Source organism: Procambarus clarkii, chromosome 75, assembly GCF_040958095.1.
Source record: "Procambarus clarkii isolate CNS0578487 chromosome 75, FALCON_Pclarkii_2.0, whole genome shotgun sequence".
NCBI classification, from domain to species: Eukaryota; Metazoa; Arthropoda; class Malacostraca; order Decapoda; family Cambaridae; genus Procambarus; species Procambarus clarkii.
The window spans coordinates 23,666,459-23,685,583 of record NC_091224.1 but is presented as its reverse complement, the minus strand read 5'-3'; the positions used below and the strand labels follow the sequence as shown (position 1 = coordinate 23,685,583).

Here is a 19,125-nt window from a genome sequence, read left to right as displayed (position 1 = left end):
TCTACCCCTCCACGCTACTCCTCCATTCTACCCCTCTACGCTACTCCTCCATTCTACCCCTCCACGCTACTCCTCCATTCTACCCCTTCACGCTACTCCTCCATTCTACCCCTCCACGCTACTCCTCCATTCTACCCCTCTACGCTACTCCTCCATTCTACCCCTCCACGCTACTCCTCCATTCTACCCCTCCACGCTACTCCTCCATTCTACCCCTCCACGCTACTCCTCCATTCTACCCCTCCACGCTACTCCTCCACTATTCCCCTCCACGCCTCCCCTCACCAGAAAGGGGACGTCACGTTCTCTAAGTAATGAGGAGGTAAACACTAATTACTGACACCTTTCCCCTCTTAAGAAAAATGGCAGGTGGGACGGGGGAGAAAGAGGAGACGGAAAGGGAGGCAAGGAATAAGAGAGAGGGGAAATGAGTTAAAAGAGTTGTAAAGACAAAAAATTAATATGAAAAGAAAGTGTGAAAAGGGGAGAGAGAGAGAGAGAGAGAGAGAGAGAGAGAGAGAGAGAGAGAGAGAGAGAGAGAGAGAGAGAGAGAGAGAGAGAGAGAGAGAGAGAGAGAGAGAGAGAGAGAAATACGTGAAAGGGGGAAATGAAAAGGAGGGAGGTGGGGGGGGGGGAGAGAGAGAAGAGGATTACCTAACAACTAATCCCACACAGGGAATTAGTTCCTATAATGCCCTCAAGGCCAAGGGTGAGGCAACTTATTTACAGAGATTTCTATGCTCAAGTATCGGCCCTCGATCTCCTTTTCGTATTCCTTCTTTCACCATTCCTGACTTCATTCCTTCTTTCACCATTTGTGAATTCATTCCTTTTTTCATCGTTGCTACTTGTAGAGATCGTCAAGAATTTCTAAATAATCGAGTCAAGGATGACATCACGAGGTCAAGGATGACATCACGAGGTCAAGGATGACATCACGAGTGGGGTCAAGGATGACATCACGAGTGGGGTCAGTACTGACATCACGTGTGGGATTAAGTATGTTAAGTACTGCAGGACCTCGGACCTTAACAGAACCTCGTGACGTCAATTTAAGACCTCCCTGATATCACTGTAGCATCTCGTGACATCGCTCCATGACCTTGTGACGTCACTGTCCGACCTCATTATGTCAAATGGCTCCTGCCCTTTCATTAAGCCATCTGAATGGCTAGTTATGCCCTTGGACATCTTAAATTTAGGGCAGTTTAAGGTCTGCAGTCTGATCGATCTATAGCCTATCCGAGACAATTTCAAATTCACCAACCAAATAAGCGAATATTTGAACACCAACGGTGCCAAATTTCAAAATCTTTCCACCAATCAGCGACAAGCTTCCTTAGACTTGAGCTAGCAAGCATCGTGATTGGACATTACAAATATTTGACGTCGAGGACCAACTCGAAGCTACAGGTTGGAGAATGGTTTTATAATGATCCTAGGAGCCGTTCTGAGGGTAGTTCCAAAGCTAACAGCATATCCAACGCCTTGCCCGAGGTGAAGTTGATAAATAGGGTGATTTATACTAGTGAAAGACAATCTATGGTGCTGAAGAGATGCGATACGATGTTTAAGACATCTGAAACCATCCGCTTGAAAGATGGTGAGTAAGATGGTACATGATTGAGGTGTTCGAATGAATGAACGGGTTTAACAAAAGAGGGGGAGGAGGAGGGGACTAACATGAGTATTCAAATTTTAGAAGTTTACGCTTTCATGATAAGTAGGTAATATTCGTTCGGAAGAAGGGATGACAAATCTCATAGAAGCAACTTAATCTAAATTTTCAAGAGTAAGTTGGATAGGTACATGAGCAGAAATGGTTTGATGTCGTTGAAAACTGTCTTGCATTTCGCACGCTTTCCTATTTCCATATTATTTTCCTATTCTCTCTCTCACTTACTCGTACATAGCCCTTCTCCTGTTATTTATTTTTTCTTGTGTCTTTTATTCTCCTTTCTCTTTTCTCTATTTTCATTTCTTGCAACTACATTTTACCCGGTACTCCAATCTCCTATTTTCATCCCTTCCTACTATCACTCATCTGTTACTTTCTGCGTCACTGTCAAGTGCCATCATTTCTGTGATAGCGCGGCTTCTCTCTCACACACAATACCAAATGCATCACTAGGTATGATTGATCATATCTTGATCCTCCTAGCCACAGATACGCTTTATTCAATATAGCAGAGCAACTCTACGGACAAGTCAGGTCACACTTGAGTCTGACACATGAACAAATTAAAAAAAAAATATCTAGTGCTAACTATCCGACTTTGTCAATATTGGGCCACATTGAACTGACAGACAGACAGACAGACAGACAGACAGACAGACAGACAGACAGACAGACAGACAGACAGACAGGCAAAATATACACGTGTTGACCAGACCACACACTAGAAATTGAAGGGACGACGACGTTTCGGTCCGTCCTGGACCATTCTCAAGTCGATTGTGAGAATGGTCCAATCGACTTGAGAATGGTCCATGACGGACCGAAACGTCGTCGTCCCATCAATTTCTAGTGTGTGGTCTGGTCAACATACTTCAGCCACGTTATTGTGACTCATCGCCTGCAAAATATACACGTCTTCACACACCAACATCGACAAAGGAACTGAAGTACACACACACAAGCGTGATACACATTATATATAAACAATTCACAGACATAACTACATCAGAGAAATTAACACAGAACACTATTTTTGCAAAGAAAATAAATGTGTTGTTTTATGAGGATAAATTGTGTACTTGAAACAAGAAAACGAGACTCGAGGGAAGCAATATTCCCTTAGTTTCAGTCATCATTTGCATGATAAACACGCCCAATGCGAAATAGAATGATGCTCAAAATAAATACCTTCTCTGTTGACCAGACCACACACTAGAAATTGAAGGGACGACGACGTTTCGGTCCGTCCTGGACCATTCTCAAGTCGATTGACGGACCGAAACGTCGTCGTCCCTTCAATTTCTAGTGTGTGGTCTGGTCAACATACTTCAGCCACGTTATTGTGACTCATCGCCTGCAAATACCTTCTCTGTGTTTAGTTTTGTTATTGTTTAGCTCTAGCACTAAAAATCCCAGAATTTTTGTGTAAGAACTGAGTACCTGCTAGCAACTCTGCCACGGACATAAAAGATCATTTATCAATAATACCATGAAAACACAATTTTTTACTTTTGTCTTGTGACTGTTAAGCTAATACTTCAAAGTAACTATACTACCCGTCTCAACCATCGGTAAGGATTCACTAAGGAATTTGTACACCCAGAGGGAATTATCAGGAGGAAAGCACCTAGCCATTACAACTATATAGCACTGGGAAGGGGTCAAGATAAGGATTTGGGATGGGACGGGGGAAAGGAATGGTGCCCAACCACTTATGGACGGTCGGGGATTGAACGCCGACCTGCACGAAGCGAGACCATCGCTCTACCGTCCAGCCCAAGTGGTTGGGCTTGTAAAAAGGTGTACTCCGCTTTTCGGTGTATATACACTAAGAATTTACTTTAGTTCAGGACAAAGTCAAGGACTAAAGTATTCCCGTTGGTCAAATCTGCATTAATACAGACTAAACATTTACCCTCGGGACCTCAGAAGGATGTGTGTAGTCACACAACCATCACTATGGATTTTTCCGCTGGACTGCGACCGGGGTTCGGTTCCTGGTGTCGGGGACATGAAGCCCAAAAATCCCTTCTTGCCGGGAATCGAACACCGCTGGTTGTGAGCCGCTAAGAGAGTTAAGTTTGGTTGTAATTACATACTTCATCAAAAGGCACTACGGGCTCACCATAGCCCGTGCTACTTGGAACTTTTTGTTCCAGGTAGCGAATCTTAAACAACAACAACAACATACTTCATTGTAAAAGTTGTAAACAAAAGTTTAATCTTATCACAATGGCTGATGTCGCTCCTTTGCGAATTTCCAAAGTTCAGTCTTTTTATTATAATTAATTAAATAATTTGCACTTACTGATTATGTTTTTACAATCTTAAATATTTGATTAATAATTATTTATGATATCCGATATAAATGATCAAATCAATCGTTAAGGACAATGTTCTATTTAAATTATATTCCCCCATGTTATACATTAGTCACATCTCTCCTGTTTTATAGATTTCAACGCAAGTTTCACTTAGTCGAATTTTGGTTTCCTGTTCATATTTATATTTGTCTTCAGTCTCCCTCTTTCTCGAATCTCGTTTCGCCCTTTATTTTCCATTTTATATACATTTACAAATTTTTATTTTGCTATTATCTACACAAGTTAGGCTTCCTATTTATTTATATATTTCAAAGCCCGCCCTTTCAAGGGCGGGCTTTGAAATATATCGAAATTTCGAAATTTATATATAAAATGTATAAAATTTATATATAAAAATATATCGAAATGAATCGAAATTTCTCCATTACTTGTTCAGTCAACTCCACTACCCGTCTCAAATCCTCTCATCCGTTTCATATCTTTACACCCGTCCCATATTCCCTCACCTGTCCCACATCCCCACACACCCGTCCCACATCCCCACACACCCGTCCCACATCCCCACACACCCGTCCCACATCCCCACACACCCGTCCCACATCCCCACACACCCGTCCCACATCCCCACACACCCGTCCCACATCCCCACACACCCGTCCCACATCCCCACACACCCGTCTCGGAACCTGCAAACAGCAATACACATCAATATTTCACTCGTGTTTACTCACTCTTGAAATTGTTTTGCGCTTCAGTTGACATCACAAACACACTTGCAATCCAGGAAGGGCAAACAGCGGAATATTAGCCCTAACAGACAAACAGACAGGACAAACAACAGACAGAACAAACAACAGACAGGACAAACAACAGACAGGACAAACAACAGACAGGACAAACAAGAAGACAGACAAAGGCGAAGATGGACGGGATAACTGATAAATCAACCCGTCCTCTTGATTTAACCCCATGGTTAAAGTTTCTTTCACCCTATGCCCCTGTTACCTAGCAGTAAAATAGGTACCTGGGTGTTAGTCAGCTGTCACGGGCTGCTTCCTGGGGGTGGAGGCCTGGTCGAGGACCGGGCCGCGGGGACACTAAAAAGCCCCGAAATCATCTCAAGATAACCTCAAGATGGTAGAAAATCCAACCTTTATTAAATAACCCAAACAAACCCACCTAACCTATCGAGTCCAATTCATAGAAAACGTAGATATATTTGTGACCCGTTACTTTTCAAATAAGTTGCATTTCTAACGTGGTTTTCGATAAGGTAAAAAATAACAAAAGACCTATTAATTGGAATGAAGGATTGGAAACAAACAGACGAGGTGATGATACAGCCAAGAGGCATAAAAAGACAGATATAATAAATAGATATAAATAAGATATAAATACAGACAGGCACAAAGCTAAGACAAACATCGCGCGCGTTGGAATCTCTTACGATCTTACGAGCGTAGATTGGAGCGCAATTTGGCGAAATTCCGGACATCAGTAACTCGGGTGGATTATTACGTAATAAAATGACCGAAAGTGGAGAGAAAAATCGATCGAGTAAATATAGGAATTTCGGTGTGAATTCCAACGTTGAGGTTCATTCGCCCTTAAAGGACCCAATCACTTGGGCTTAGACGGTAGAGCGACGGTCTTGCTTCATGCAGGTCGGCGTTTAATCCCCGACTATCCAAGTGGATGGGGACCATTCCTTTTTCCCCCCGTCCCATCCCATACCCTTATCCTGACCCCTTCCAAGGGCTATATAGTCTAATGGCTTGGCGCTTTCTCCTGATAATATCTTATCCTCGCCCTTAAAGGAGTAACGTAAACCCGGAAACATCGCTTCTGATCACTTGTTAAATGATCAATGTTAATGTTAAATGGTATTTATGTTAATGTTAATGGTATTTATGTTAATGGTATTTATGTTAATGTTAAATGGTATTTATGTTAATGTTAATGGTATTTATGTTAATGGTGTTAATGTTAATGGTAAAAATGGTAATGTAATGGTAAATGAAATGTTAAGTGTTTTCTTCATTGTTAAGAGAATTTGCGTTTATTTTACTATCTTATGAGTGGCTAAAAATATCGAGTAAGAAAGTAACATCAATTACTTACCTATTTGGTAATTTACTCTTGATTAACCAATAATACTCACCAACGCAGACATCTATATGGACTCAAAATTTGTTTAACCTAAACTAGAAATATAAACCTTCAAGAGCTATTATACTAATTAAACAATAACATTTAACCTAGTTAACAAATAATGAATACGTCATCACTTTATAACATAACCTTTATCTCTAATCTTTAATCTTTAATCTAAGATCTTTAATCTAACAAGTGAGCCAAATTAATAATCATAATTAGGATGTTAAATAGTTGTTCTATTTTACTCCTAAATCAGAATCCTCTCTAAAATAAAAACTACTTCTTAAAGGTGCTAAAATTCTCACTTACCTGACAACTTTCCAACTTTTACAACAAGTTGTAATTAATAAGAAGAAAATTTTGGTAGCTAGCAGACACCCTAAATCTATCTTAACATGGGGTTGTTGTTAATACACATTCAGCTACTCGGAACAAAAGATCTAAGTAGTACAGGCCATGGTGAGCCCGAAATTGACAATTAGGATTAGATTCCATAACAATTACCTGACTCATTTTCCCTTGACTTTCAATCCTTTATGTTCAAAATTTATGGCATTCATCTCTTAAATATCCTAAAACTACTATTTATTCTATGATTAAATTAACGTTCAATGTATATTGAAAACAAGAAATCTCCAAGCTGTCAGCATTACAAAATTCACTCTGGCAACAAAAAGACATTAGAGTATTAGACTTAGTAAATAAACTCACAGCAAGCACCCTAAAACTGTCAAGCTCTAAAAACGTATAATTAATGATAGACTTCTCTAAACGCACACTCAAAGCACGAGTACTCACCCAGCTGGCCACTCATCTTCACTTGAGTTGTACCCGTATATAAGAAGATATCATCCAGTATAGGAACGACATGGTATCGGGTTGACCCGTCAGGGTTGGTGCAGGACCGAGGCTCTGTGATGATAAGAGAGAATACTGTAATACACAGGATGTCTACATGGCATGTCAATGCGTCAGCCTATCCTCCCGTTTCGATAGTACTTATTGGAAGGATAAATATTATCCATAGTATGCGGAAAATCCACACAGAAATGGGAAAGAGAGATGAACGTTTCGGCCGATCTGGTGAATTTAGAAAATTCTACCATAGAAAATTGGGTTATTATTCATTTTTAACTTGATTATCCAGGTTAGGCTCAAACTCTCATCAGCAGGAGTCATACATGAATTTGATGACTCTGTGGACTACCAGAACCAGATGGACTCATTGGTCTTGGTTTTTCCCCCAAGGAAAACATACTATTAATACATACTATTAATACAAATAATTGAAACATTTATGTATACAAAAATCAGAAATTGTGTTACAGTTTCTCATTAGGTTTGAAACTACTATTAAATTGTTGATGTTCAACAGAGATATTTGACATTATAACTACTCTTTAGGGAAGTACTTACGCAAAATATCTTAAGAGGACATTTAACTACCGCATAATAATCCGTGTACGACAGCAACTACAGTAGTAGCGTAAGTTAATTACCGGTGCGGGTACGAGGGCGGCGGCGGGAACCCTCTCCGCGGAATATTGTTGCCGCGCACGATAATGTGCAGGGAGGCGCGATTATGTTGTTTGGTCCTATTACGACCAGAATATAAATTACCCTCGCTTACATACTACGCTATGACGAGCCTCGCTTACATAGCAATTACAGCAAGATTCACAACGCCTGTACACGTTCTACCACAAGTGCATCCGACAGTTATCTTTTATCAACGACATGAGAATTTATAAATACAATGTTGCCATTTGTGAGGAAATGTAGATGTTTATCTCTCAGAATGTTTGGTAATATGTTTATTGTTTGTGATGTGTGTGTATGTATGTATTAACACGATGTACTGAACGGGGTGAGAATAGCTTGAGCTACCTCATCCCATTGTGTGTATTTTACCTCAATAAACTTATTTCAATTTCAATTCAATTTCAATGTTGCCATTTGTGCCGATCTGTCGACATTCAAATTCAAATTTTCATTCCGATAAAAGTACATACATTGATGAAGAGTTACGAACATAATGTTGGATCTATAGATAGAGCAAGTACATACAATACCTAAAGCCACTAATACGCACAGCGTTTCGGGCATATTGAAACCACGTTCCCTTGACCCAGTTTTCAACGTAAAATACAGTTTATATGGGTCTTCAGAGGCCTGCTCCCGTCTACGCTATTCCAATTTCTAGGGAAAGACCGGACTAGTTGTTCCAACATTTCTGGCCGCTGAAGGAGGACTGTAATACTCGACTTCTGGCCGCTGAAGGAGGACTGTAATACTCGACTTCTGGCCGCTGAAGGAGGACTGTAATACTCGACTTCTGGCCGCTGAAGGAGGACTGTAATACTCGACTTCTGGCCGCTGAAGGAGGACTGTAATACTCGACTTCTGGCCGCTGAAGGACTGTAATACTCGACTTCTGGCCGCTGAAGGAGGACTGTAATACTCGACTTCTGGCCGCTGAAGGAGGACTGTAGACCGAATCTATACCAAACACAAATTAGAGAACAGTCGACAACTCATATTAATGTACCGCATGTGGGGTTTCGTAATTATTTAGCCACGTATTTGTACCTTTATATTTCGCTAATATTCGTACTATTTTCCTCGATTCGTATCTAGAAAAGAGGATATTGCTTTTATCTGGGAAATAAAAACATATAAAATAAAATGTCATTAGGATGTTAACATATTTTCCGATTAGTGTATACAAGTTCCATAGGAATTTAGTCTTTGCAATATTTTCAAGTCGACAGAAGTTGCAGTAAATGATATTTTTACATTTACCATTCACGTTATTATTTCTGAAAAATATTACATAGTATGCACACTTATAATATCGGTTTCAAGACCATCATTTGTGATAAAACTATTATTGATATTTACAAATGCGCTCTGCTTAATAGTGGCTCTAGGCACTGTACAAAGTTACTCCTGATCCCTCGGGTTAGATATAGAGAGAGTCTACTCTGTTGAATCTAAGTTGAAATCTTAATGAGTTTGTAACTGTGCACTGTGTTAGATAATGTTCCAGTGGTCTGTCTGGCATGTCTTCACAGTGCTGACATTTCCTCTCATATTCTGGAACCTGTAAGCCTATTTCCCAAGCGATGAACAAGAGTTTATGCTGGAATTTAAATTTACCTATAAATAACTTTACTTATAGTAAAGTACTTTGTAGTACTTTTACATTGTAATACTCGAAAAATATGGAGCACCTCGTCCAGATAATAATAATAATAATAATAATAATAATCTATGCATAATGACTGGTCTTACCGCAGTAGTTGATTATAAATACAGCTTGTGCCATTAACGACGAGGTTTTATTATGCTCTTTAACTGCTGGGGTCATTAGCACTGCCATGTATTTAACACTGAATTGAAAACAGCACAGTCTTGAATTACTGGAAGAGCGACTGGTGCAGTCTTGGTGAGACAGACAATGTTGTGTTGATTTAGGGGCGACGACGATCGTGGGATCGGATGCGCCCCGAGACAGACAATGTAAACAACTATCAAGGTGAGCACTAAGGCAGTATGGCTAAACAGCTGACAAGGTAAACAAAACAAGTCTGGATTTGGCTCGCCGTTCTTGGAATCCGGCCGCGTCATGGAGCGGTGACGTCACATATTATGGCTTGTTATTATTACAGCAATTTTTCCTTGACATAACTCCTACATTCTAGAATATAAATCTTGCAAAATTGTTCGCATTATTCTCCATAGTTTACGAGCTCAGAAGCGCTACGAAGTCTTCCATATCAATGATAAGGATGAGATTGATCTCATAAATTGTTTAGTATATACCATTCTGATGGAATTGGATCAGTCGGTTAAACACCGTAGGGTTTGGCCAGTAACTGATTGGGTGATACCACGAACAAACTCTCGTATAACTATTGGGTCCTCCCCGATAACCGTAAGAGGCTTCAAGTCCCCAATAATGTGATTCAGAAACCATTAAACTTTTATAGAATTACATTACAAATATTTGCATCGTCCGAATAATTCTAGCACAAAACTGTTTGACCGGCGATTAGTCCTTCACCAAGCATAAAATAATGAGGATTTCACTTTGTAAATTTTCTATAATGAGGATTTCACATTGTAAATTTTCCATATGAGGATTTCACATTGTAAATTTTCCATAAAGAGGATTTCACATTGTAAATTTTCCATAAAGAGGATTTCACATTGTAAATTTTCCATGATGAATCGTCTATAAGCTCAGACGCTCATCACAGGAGTAAGCGTAGCGGGCGCGTTCAACAACCACCTCCCATGAAAGGGTTGAACGCGCCCGCGCCTTGAAATTTCTGAACATTGTGGCAGTGGGCGGCAGTGGGGGGCAGTGGGCGGCAGTGGGGGGCAGTGGGCGGCAGTGGGGGGGCAGTGGGCGGCAGTACCAGCACTTGCCAGGTAATACACCTAGTCTGTCTTAATCCTCACGGGGGTGCGCGTTGATTCATGTCTCTGAAGGACATGCGACTTCAGTGTAATTCTGTAGTTAACATCAATGAAAGCCATCAGGCGTAAATTGGGCCGCCCCCCCCATGTTGTAAGAGCTATACGTACTGGCGAGGAAGAGGCCTCAGGTTCACTCCTATGCGCCAACGGCTACCATGGAACCTGGATGTAAATCGATCGCTGGATCGCGTTTTTGGTGGCCAAACGCTAAGTCTAGCCTCTACCGTGATTCGCAGCACGACGCGTCTCTTTATGTGCTACAGCACAAGGATTGATGTTTCCAGTTCCATTGCTGTATATTTAAAGTATTAGTGCATTTTAAAGAAATATAAAATTATCCTTCCATGAGTGGCTGAAATCAGAAAACTTTTTGTTAAATTATTAGAAACAATTAACACATTCAATCGATCAACGTGTAACGGCAAGTCTTCAGATATATTTTATATAGAAATACAGAAAGAGAATGGAAGCTTACAACAAGTTATGTATACACAAAATAGTGTACTCTATCTTAAGACTGTAAACACTGAAAGTTTACACTTCTGGATTAAGACTAGAACTAAAAATATACTTCGTAATCGGTCAGTAAACAACTGCGTCCCATTATAAGAGGTTGATAGGCTTTAAGCACTACACCAAACCAAGAATAGAGATATATTAGGCTAATGAATTTGAGCATATTTGAAGACTCAGTAGTCATGCTCACATGCTCATATATACACAGTAAAAGGAAAGGAAAGAGGAAAGGCTAAAGGAGCTGAACCTCACATCCCTGGAAAACAGAAGAGTAAGGGGAGACATGATAACCACCTACAAAATTCTCAGGGGAATTGACAAGGTGGACAAAGACAAACTCTTTAGCACGGGTGGAACACGAACAAGGGGACACAGGTGGAAACTTAGTACAGATGAGCCACAGAGACGTTAGAAATAATTTTTTTCAGTGTCAGAGTAGTTAATAAATGGAATGCATTAGGCAGTGATGTGGTGGAGGCTGACTCCATGCACAGTTTCAAGTGTAGATATGATAGAGCCCAGTAGGCTCAGAAACCTGTACACCAGTTGATTGACAGTTGAGAGGGGGGACCAAAGAGCCAGAGCTCAACCCCCGCAAGCACAATTAGGTGAGTACAGTGTACCTAGGGTATATATACACTAAGATTGTGTGTGTAAATCGCGAAAATTAACACGTGATGAAAAATGTGACAGTGTCAGACCACGGAGGAAGAATTCAAACAGGAATTTCCTTAAGTACTTTCGTATATTAATACATCTTCAGAAGGATTAATACATCTTCATTCCTTCTGAAGATGTATTAATATACGAAAGTACTTAAGGAAATTCCTGTTTCAGTTCTTCCTCCGTGGTCTGACATTGTCATATACTGAGATTGTTTGATTGCTGCCGTCGGAAGCGGCTAGCTTATTGGCTACCCAATACTCATCCTGTGAGCGGTAGCGCAAAAAATATTATAGAGGGCACAAAAGGTCTTTATCAGACCTCAACAGAGCCTTTTTAGTCCTGGACAATATTCAAGGCTAAAGTATCCACGTTAGTTGGCCAGTAAGCTACTGTGGTGGACTTAATTTCCATCCAAAGATTGACAGGCTTTAATACAGTACCAAAGTTACCAGAGAGAATCCATAATGTACCATATTGCACCGTGGCGCACCATAAGCTGCAATGGTGAACTAGTATATCAATGAGAATCATTGAGTGTACCGCCAAATGCTACAATGTGCCATAGGCTACAATAGTGTATCGTGGTATATCACGATGTATTGGAATGCATCATACTGTATCAGGAAGTGAATACATCCTTACTGCAAACACCCAGTAGCCTACAATGCAGTAGGCTCTCCCGTGGAGAGCCCAATGTACCGTAATGTTTCACAAATATGTTGTAGGGTACTGCAGGTACAATAGGTGCTCAGTGTACCCATATGTGTCAAACTGCAGAGTCATGTACTCAGGTTCACCCCAGTATATCCTTGCGTACCACAGTGTACCGTGAAAACCATGTGCTCCAAGAGTACCTAGTGGAATACCTACCGGAATACCTAGTACCGTGGAATACCTATCGTGTACTAGAGTACCATAGTGTAACTAGCGTATTACAGTGTACTATGGTGTATACACATGTCACAGTGTACCATGGAGTACCTAGTGTGTCTCAGTGTACCGTGGAGTACCTAGTGTGTCACAGTGTACCATGGAGTACCTAGTGTGTCACAGTGTACCATGGAGTACCTAGTGTGTCACAGTGTACCGTGGAGTACCTAGTGTGTCACAGTGTACCATGGAGTACCTAGTGTGTCACAGTGTACCATGGAGTACCTAGTGTGTCACAGTGTACCATGGAGTACCTAGTGTGTCAGTGTACCGTGGAGTACCTAGTGTGTCACAGTGTACCGTGGAGTACCTAGTGTGTCACAGTGTACCATGGAGTACCTAGTGTGTCACAGTGTACCGTGGAGTACCTAGTGTGTCACAGTGTACCATGGAGTACCTAGTGTGTCACAGTGTACCATGGAGTACCTAGTGTGTCACAGTGTACCATGGAGTACCTAGTGTGTCACAGCGTACCGTGGAGTACCTAGTGTGTCTCAGTGTACCGTAGACTACACATCACGTCAAGGTGTACCGAGAGAACTCCAGGTACAGCGTCATAAGTATCAGTGACTTGGGACAATGAGTACTAGGATTGTGGGTGTCTCATTATCTACCTACACGCAACACCTGGAAATTACCTGAGGTATAACTCAAGTGTGAGTGGAGGTACTCTGTGTGTTTACTATTTGTATCTGCAGAACCGAGCTGTTAGCTCTTGGACCCCGCCTTTCTAACCAATTTATTTTTCCTCTATTATATCTACTATTTATGTTACACACGCGCGCACACACACACACGCGTATGTGTGTGCACTCACCTAGATGTTCTTGCGGGGGTTGAGCTCTGGCTCTTTGGCCCCCAACCCCTCAACTGTCAATCAACTGTGTGTGTGTGTGTGTGTGTGTGTGTGTGTGTAATTACCTAAGTATAGTTACAGGATAAGACCTACGCTCGTGGTGTCCCGTCTTCCCAGTACTCTTTGTCATATAACATTTTGAAACTACTGACGGTTTTAGCCTCCACCACCTTCTCACTTAAACTTGTTCCAACCGTCTACCACTCTGTTCGCAACAGAGCATTTTCTAATATATATATTTTCGAGCCCCTTTATTTCCTTCGGTTGAATCTATGACCTTTTCTGCTTGAAGTTGCGGGCAAGCGAGGCCTAAGAGACTCATACCTGGCGATATAGCAGAGACAGACAGACACACACACAGTACCAGACGATGTTTCCCCCCTTCCATCGAATATCAATAACCGCAGTGATTAAATCTACCGTCAACTTCCCCCTTTCATATTTGCGTGTCTGCTGCCGCCTGTCTGCTGCCGCCTGTCTGCTGTCCGCCTGTCTGCTGTTCCACGTCTCCGCCCGGCGCCCTAACCCGCACCACCTCAGTAACGTATCTACATATGACAAATGTGTGTTCTTCACATAGAGAGAACTACGGGCTCACCATAGCCCGTGCTACTTGGAACTTTTTGTTCCAGGTAGCAAATCTTTAACAACAACAATCTTCACACACACACACACACACACACACACATATATATATATATATATATATATATATATATATATATATATATATATATATATATATATATATATACACGGTGATAAGTTTATCTTGGTACAAGATTATGTTCAGGACTAAACTATACTTCCAGGATGGTCAATAGGGGACTGTGGCTGCCTAAATAACGTTCCAGAGGTTGAATGGCGTTAAGTCCTACATCAAAACAATGGTATACAAGGGATATATACTGAAAGATGTGCACCGCATTTCTGTGTATATACCCTTAATTTACATTAGTCCTAGACTAAGTCCAGACTGAAGTATACCTGCTGGTTAATCGGTAATCACTTGTGGGCTGTCTAAATAACCAACCAGAGCCTGGAAACACAAACCGAAACTGTCTCTATTTTCCGCTTGTTACAACTTGTAATATAGTTGTTACATCTTGGCTTAACGTGTTTATGACGTATTAGAACGTTGTTACAACTTGCTATATTGGTTGTTATAACTGGTTAGGAAGTGTTAAAAGCTTGTTCGAACGTTGTACCAACGTCGTAGTTTCGGTGTGTGTTTGGCGGGGAGCTAGATAGGCATTAAGTCCAACACCGAAACTAAGACAATCGTGGAAAGGCTAAGTATCGCCTGTGGCAATATATTGAATTAACATTCATCAATGAAACAATCTATATACTCCCTATGTTTCCTCATAGGGAGTAGACAGTCTTCTATTCATATAAGAAGTAGATATGAATAGAGTAGACAGTCAATTCATATAAGGATATGAATCTTCAATTCATATCCTTATATGAATTGAAGATTATTTTGCTAGTTCTGCGTTTGGTCTAATACTACAATTACATACATTATTAAGTGAAGGTTTTTGATCTTGAACTCTTAAAGTTGATTAATATTTTATCCCGTTCTTTAATAGTATCTGGATAGGTAAGCCATTATAGCTGATAACTAATCTGACAAGAATTGGCTAAAAAAAATTGTCAAATTTTCCTTTAGGTAACCTTTAACCTTTAGGAACACTATGCACCAAGGCTTACCCGGTTCTTTAACCACTCGACCAACCGCGACTTTACAAAAGACATTGGTAGACGAGGCTATTTCCCCAACATCCCGACAGCACTTGGTGGTAAGCTTGGGTATAGATATTTCATTGAATCACCTGACTTTGTGGGGCTACGTGAGCAACACAAATGCAAGCAAGTTTGAATGGTCCCCATAGCCCAACCTCCAGATACCATAGCATCACTATGGTATCTGAAGGTGGTTATCAGTTCCTTCTGCTGTGGTATATATATACATGGGATATATATATATATATATATATATATATATATATATATATATATATATATATATATATATATATTGTAAATCACTTCAACATCACCAAAAATCATTACTCACATCCCATCAGACATTTTGCGAATGAAGAGAAAAATCACGAAATAACCACAATTACAAAAATCACATCAATAACACTGCATTTTTATATACCTTGATCCAGAGTGCGTGCTAATGTCCCTTGCACGTACAAAAAGTGCCAGTATTCCTGGGCAGCAAAAACACGTGCTAGTACAATATTCGCTAACGGCAAGTTCCGGTTGAGAGGGGACCTGAGGAGGTACGCACCGGCCGACGTCCGGAGCGAATATGATGGCGGGTAAACCGGTCCGCCGCCTCGGAGCCCAACCGGCCTTAAGACCGACACCAGGGGGGACCCAACCGACCTCTTCCAACCTCGAATTCTTGGATTTTGTTCGGTTAATAGCAATCCTGTGTGGGTTTTTTTTTTTTTTAGGTTAATTAAAGTGATGCCGTTGCACTTTTATAGGCAACTCTAAGCACTCTCATTTTGCTTCGCTTTTCTCAGCATTTATGTTTTATGCTGAGGAAAATTCCTAATTTTCATTGGGGATACTAAAGCCTTTCACGTTTTCTATTGTCTTTATGCCTCAAATTGTGTTGAAATTTCTCTGGTACATAACCTGATCCAGCACACAGGTGTCAAATATTTATTTATGAAAACCTTTATAAACTCATAGAGCAACAACTCAAACAGTGCTCATTTAGAATAACGAAATGATTAATGAAAATTACGCCACCCAAGAGTTGGGACGGGCATAAATAACCCGTAATAGAGCCGTTGTTGTTATATATTCAGCTACTCGGAACAAAAATTTCCGAGTAGCGCGGGCTATGGTGAGCCCATAGTGGACTTACCCGGCACAGGAGCGGGGCTGTAACTGAGAGGAATAGAACGGTATTTCTTATATATATATATATATATATATATATATATATATATATATATATATATATATATATATATATATATATATATATATATATATATATATATATATATACAGTATACCCATTAGACTAAGACGGGAAAAAACACTAAAAGGTGACCCCGCGTCTCATTGTATACACACTGAGTTTACTCTGTTCGGAATTATGTCCAGGACTAAATTTGTCTTGCTGGTTGGTCAGTAAGCTGATGTTGTTGTTGTCTTAATAACCTGATAGACAGACGTTAAACCCAAAACCAAATCAAACGACCTTACGCAGAGGGTAATAAGCCTTAAACCCAACCCGAAACCAAACCTTAATGCTGACACCCTGCTAAAGACCATATATGATAGCATTTAAATATTGGACATAAAAATTGAACAATATTTTTTTGGTAAAATTTTTTTATGAAATATCAATTTAAGTCATACATTTCAGAAGACCGGCCCTTCACAGCCTACGTACCACCATTACTACCTGACGCTCCGTAAATATTATTACTAACTTCTTATTCAAGTAGTGCTTGCCAAATTAAGGAACCATTTATCCCCTTTAAATAATATGTCATGGGTTCGTATCCTGGCCGGGGAGGATTTACTGGGCGCAATTCCTTAACTGTAGCCTCTGTTTAACGCAACAGTAAAATGTGTACTTGGATGAAAAAAACGATTCTTCGCGGCGGGGATCGTATTCCAGGGACCATAGGATTAAGGACTTGCCCGAAACGCTACGCGTACTAGTGGCTGTACAAGAATGTAACAACTCTTGTATATATCTCAAAAAAAAATATAATTGTTCTTATACTTTTAACTACCACAGCCTAATGTGTATGTTTCCTGATTGTAGCGGGACATGAGGCCGTGAATGTTATTCATCACATCCCAAGCTTATTTTCTGTCGGTAGATCAGTGGCAACATGTGCATGGGAAATAGGCTTACAGGTTCCGGAAGATGAGAGGAAATGTCAGCACTGTGGAGAAATGCCTGACAGACCACTGGAACATAATCTAACACAGTGCACAGTTACAAACCCATTAAGATTTCAACTTAGATTCAACAGAGCAGAAGAAGTTGTTAAACACATATGGCAAAATCTTACTGAAGCGACCACACGAGTCATAAATACTAATACTCCGCCCGAGTAAAACAGAAACAAGCAAAACTTACTGGGCCAGCCAGAGGCTTAGGGCCCGCGCAGGAATATCCCTTTAAAAAAAAAAAAAAAGTGGCAACATTCTCGATTCCCAAGTGAAGATTTCAGGTTCGATTTCCATCCGGGACAGAAATGGCTGGACGTGTTTCCTTTCACCTAATGTTTCTGTTCACCTAGCAGTATATAGACAGCCGGGAGTTTGGCTGTTGTTGTGCAGGGACCTCGATACAGGTGAAAGGTATATAGTCATAGGCTTCCTGTCCCGGACAAACTTAGTCATTAGTAAAGCGATTCTCGAAAAGCATTACTTTTATCTAAGCAGAAGTCGATTTTTTTGTCGTTGATGCTGTCTAAAGATTCAGCGACTGGGAACAAAAAGTTCCAAGTAGCACGGGCTATGGTGAGCCCGTAGTGGACTTACCTGGCACATGAGCGGGGCTGTAACTTCTGTCGATTTTTTAATTTCATGACTTATGTAGGTACAACACTATCCAGTCACTCCCCCATCCTGCCTCTACCGGAGTCTACCCCATCCTATCACTACCCTCTATCTGTACTACTCAGCAACTACTCTATCCTAAACGTCTTTCACGACTCCAATTGGAAGGTTCATCAAACCTTCCAATTTGTCTGTCCTGTATTTATCACTCTCCAATCTACTTTTTCTCCCATTCATTCCAAACTTTGCTCGAGTCTACCCTTCTGCAATCTTTTCCATTCATTTCCCCCACGAAAATAACTCACCTCATTTCCCCCTCACTCCTTATACTTTCTTCGTGCATGTACCTGTTCCTCCTATTATCACGTCCCTCCCCCCTTCCTGTTCCCCCCCTCCCCCTCCTTACAACATGCTCCCCATTCCCCACACCAATTTTCTACCCACTCACTCTTTTTCATGAGTCAGGGACGGAACAGTTCACACGCAGGTCCTCAGTACTCAGGACCGCCTTTTGTAAAAATCTTATCAGGGTATACTAAATTAATATGTGTTATTAAATAAAACAAATACTCCAAGATTATGTAAAAAAAATATAAATATTTAATAACAAAATTTGTTGTTTAATATGTAAATTTATTTTTAAATCCAAAAATTACCAAAACTTTAGTATGAATGAAATGTTTTGGGAAAGGGACGATAATTAGTGAAAATTTAGAAACAAAATAAAAACAGCCGTCCGACACCGCCATTGATTCAGTGTGGAGCAACAATGTCCGGGAAACCCATCCCTCAGGGGCCTCGTTTTCCCTGTGAAAGACGAGCATTATGGCCCAGACGTGTCCCGCAATATCTCTGACATCACAGTTTTGACGCCAATGAGAGGTCAGGGCCATGACGTCACAGTTCTCCAGGCAATGATGTCACATGTTCCGAGCCAATCAGAGATCGTTGCT

The 19,125-nt window shown here is 40.6% G+C and overlaps 1 protein-coding gene across 2 annotated transcripts in view; it reads right to left on the bottom strand.

Moving 5' to 3' along the window:
- Nucleotides 1-15,922, bottom strand: part of LOC123771692 (cadherin-86C) — a 129,566-nt gene extending 113,644 nt beyond the window's left edge. For both annotated transcript variants that reach the window (XM_069313353.1, XM_069313355.1), the window contains exons 1-2: nucleotides 15,783-15,922; nucleotides 6,958-7,071 (exon numbers count right to left, since the gene is read on the bottom strand). The gene's annotated coding sequence lies outside the window, so the exon portion shown is untranslated. The remainder of the gene's footprint in view (nucleotides 1-6,957; nucleotides 7,072-15,782) is intronic.
- Between the last annotated feature and the right edge of the window lie 3,203 nt (nucleotides 15,923-19,125).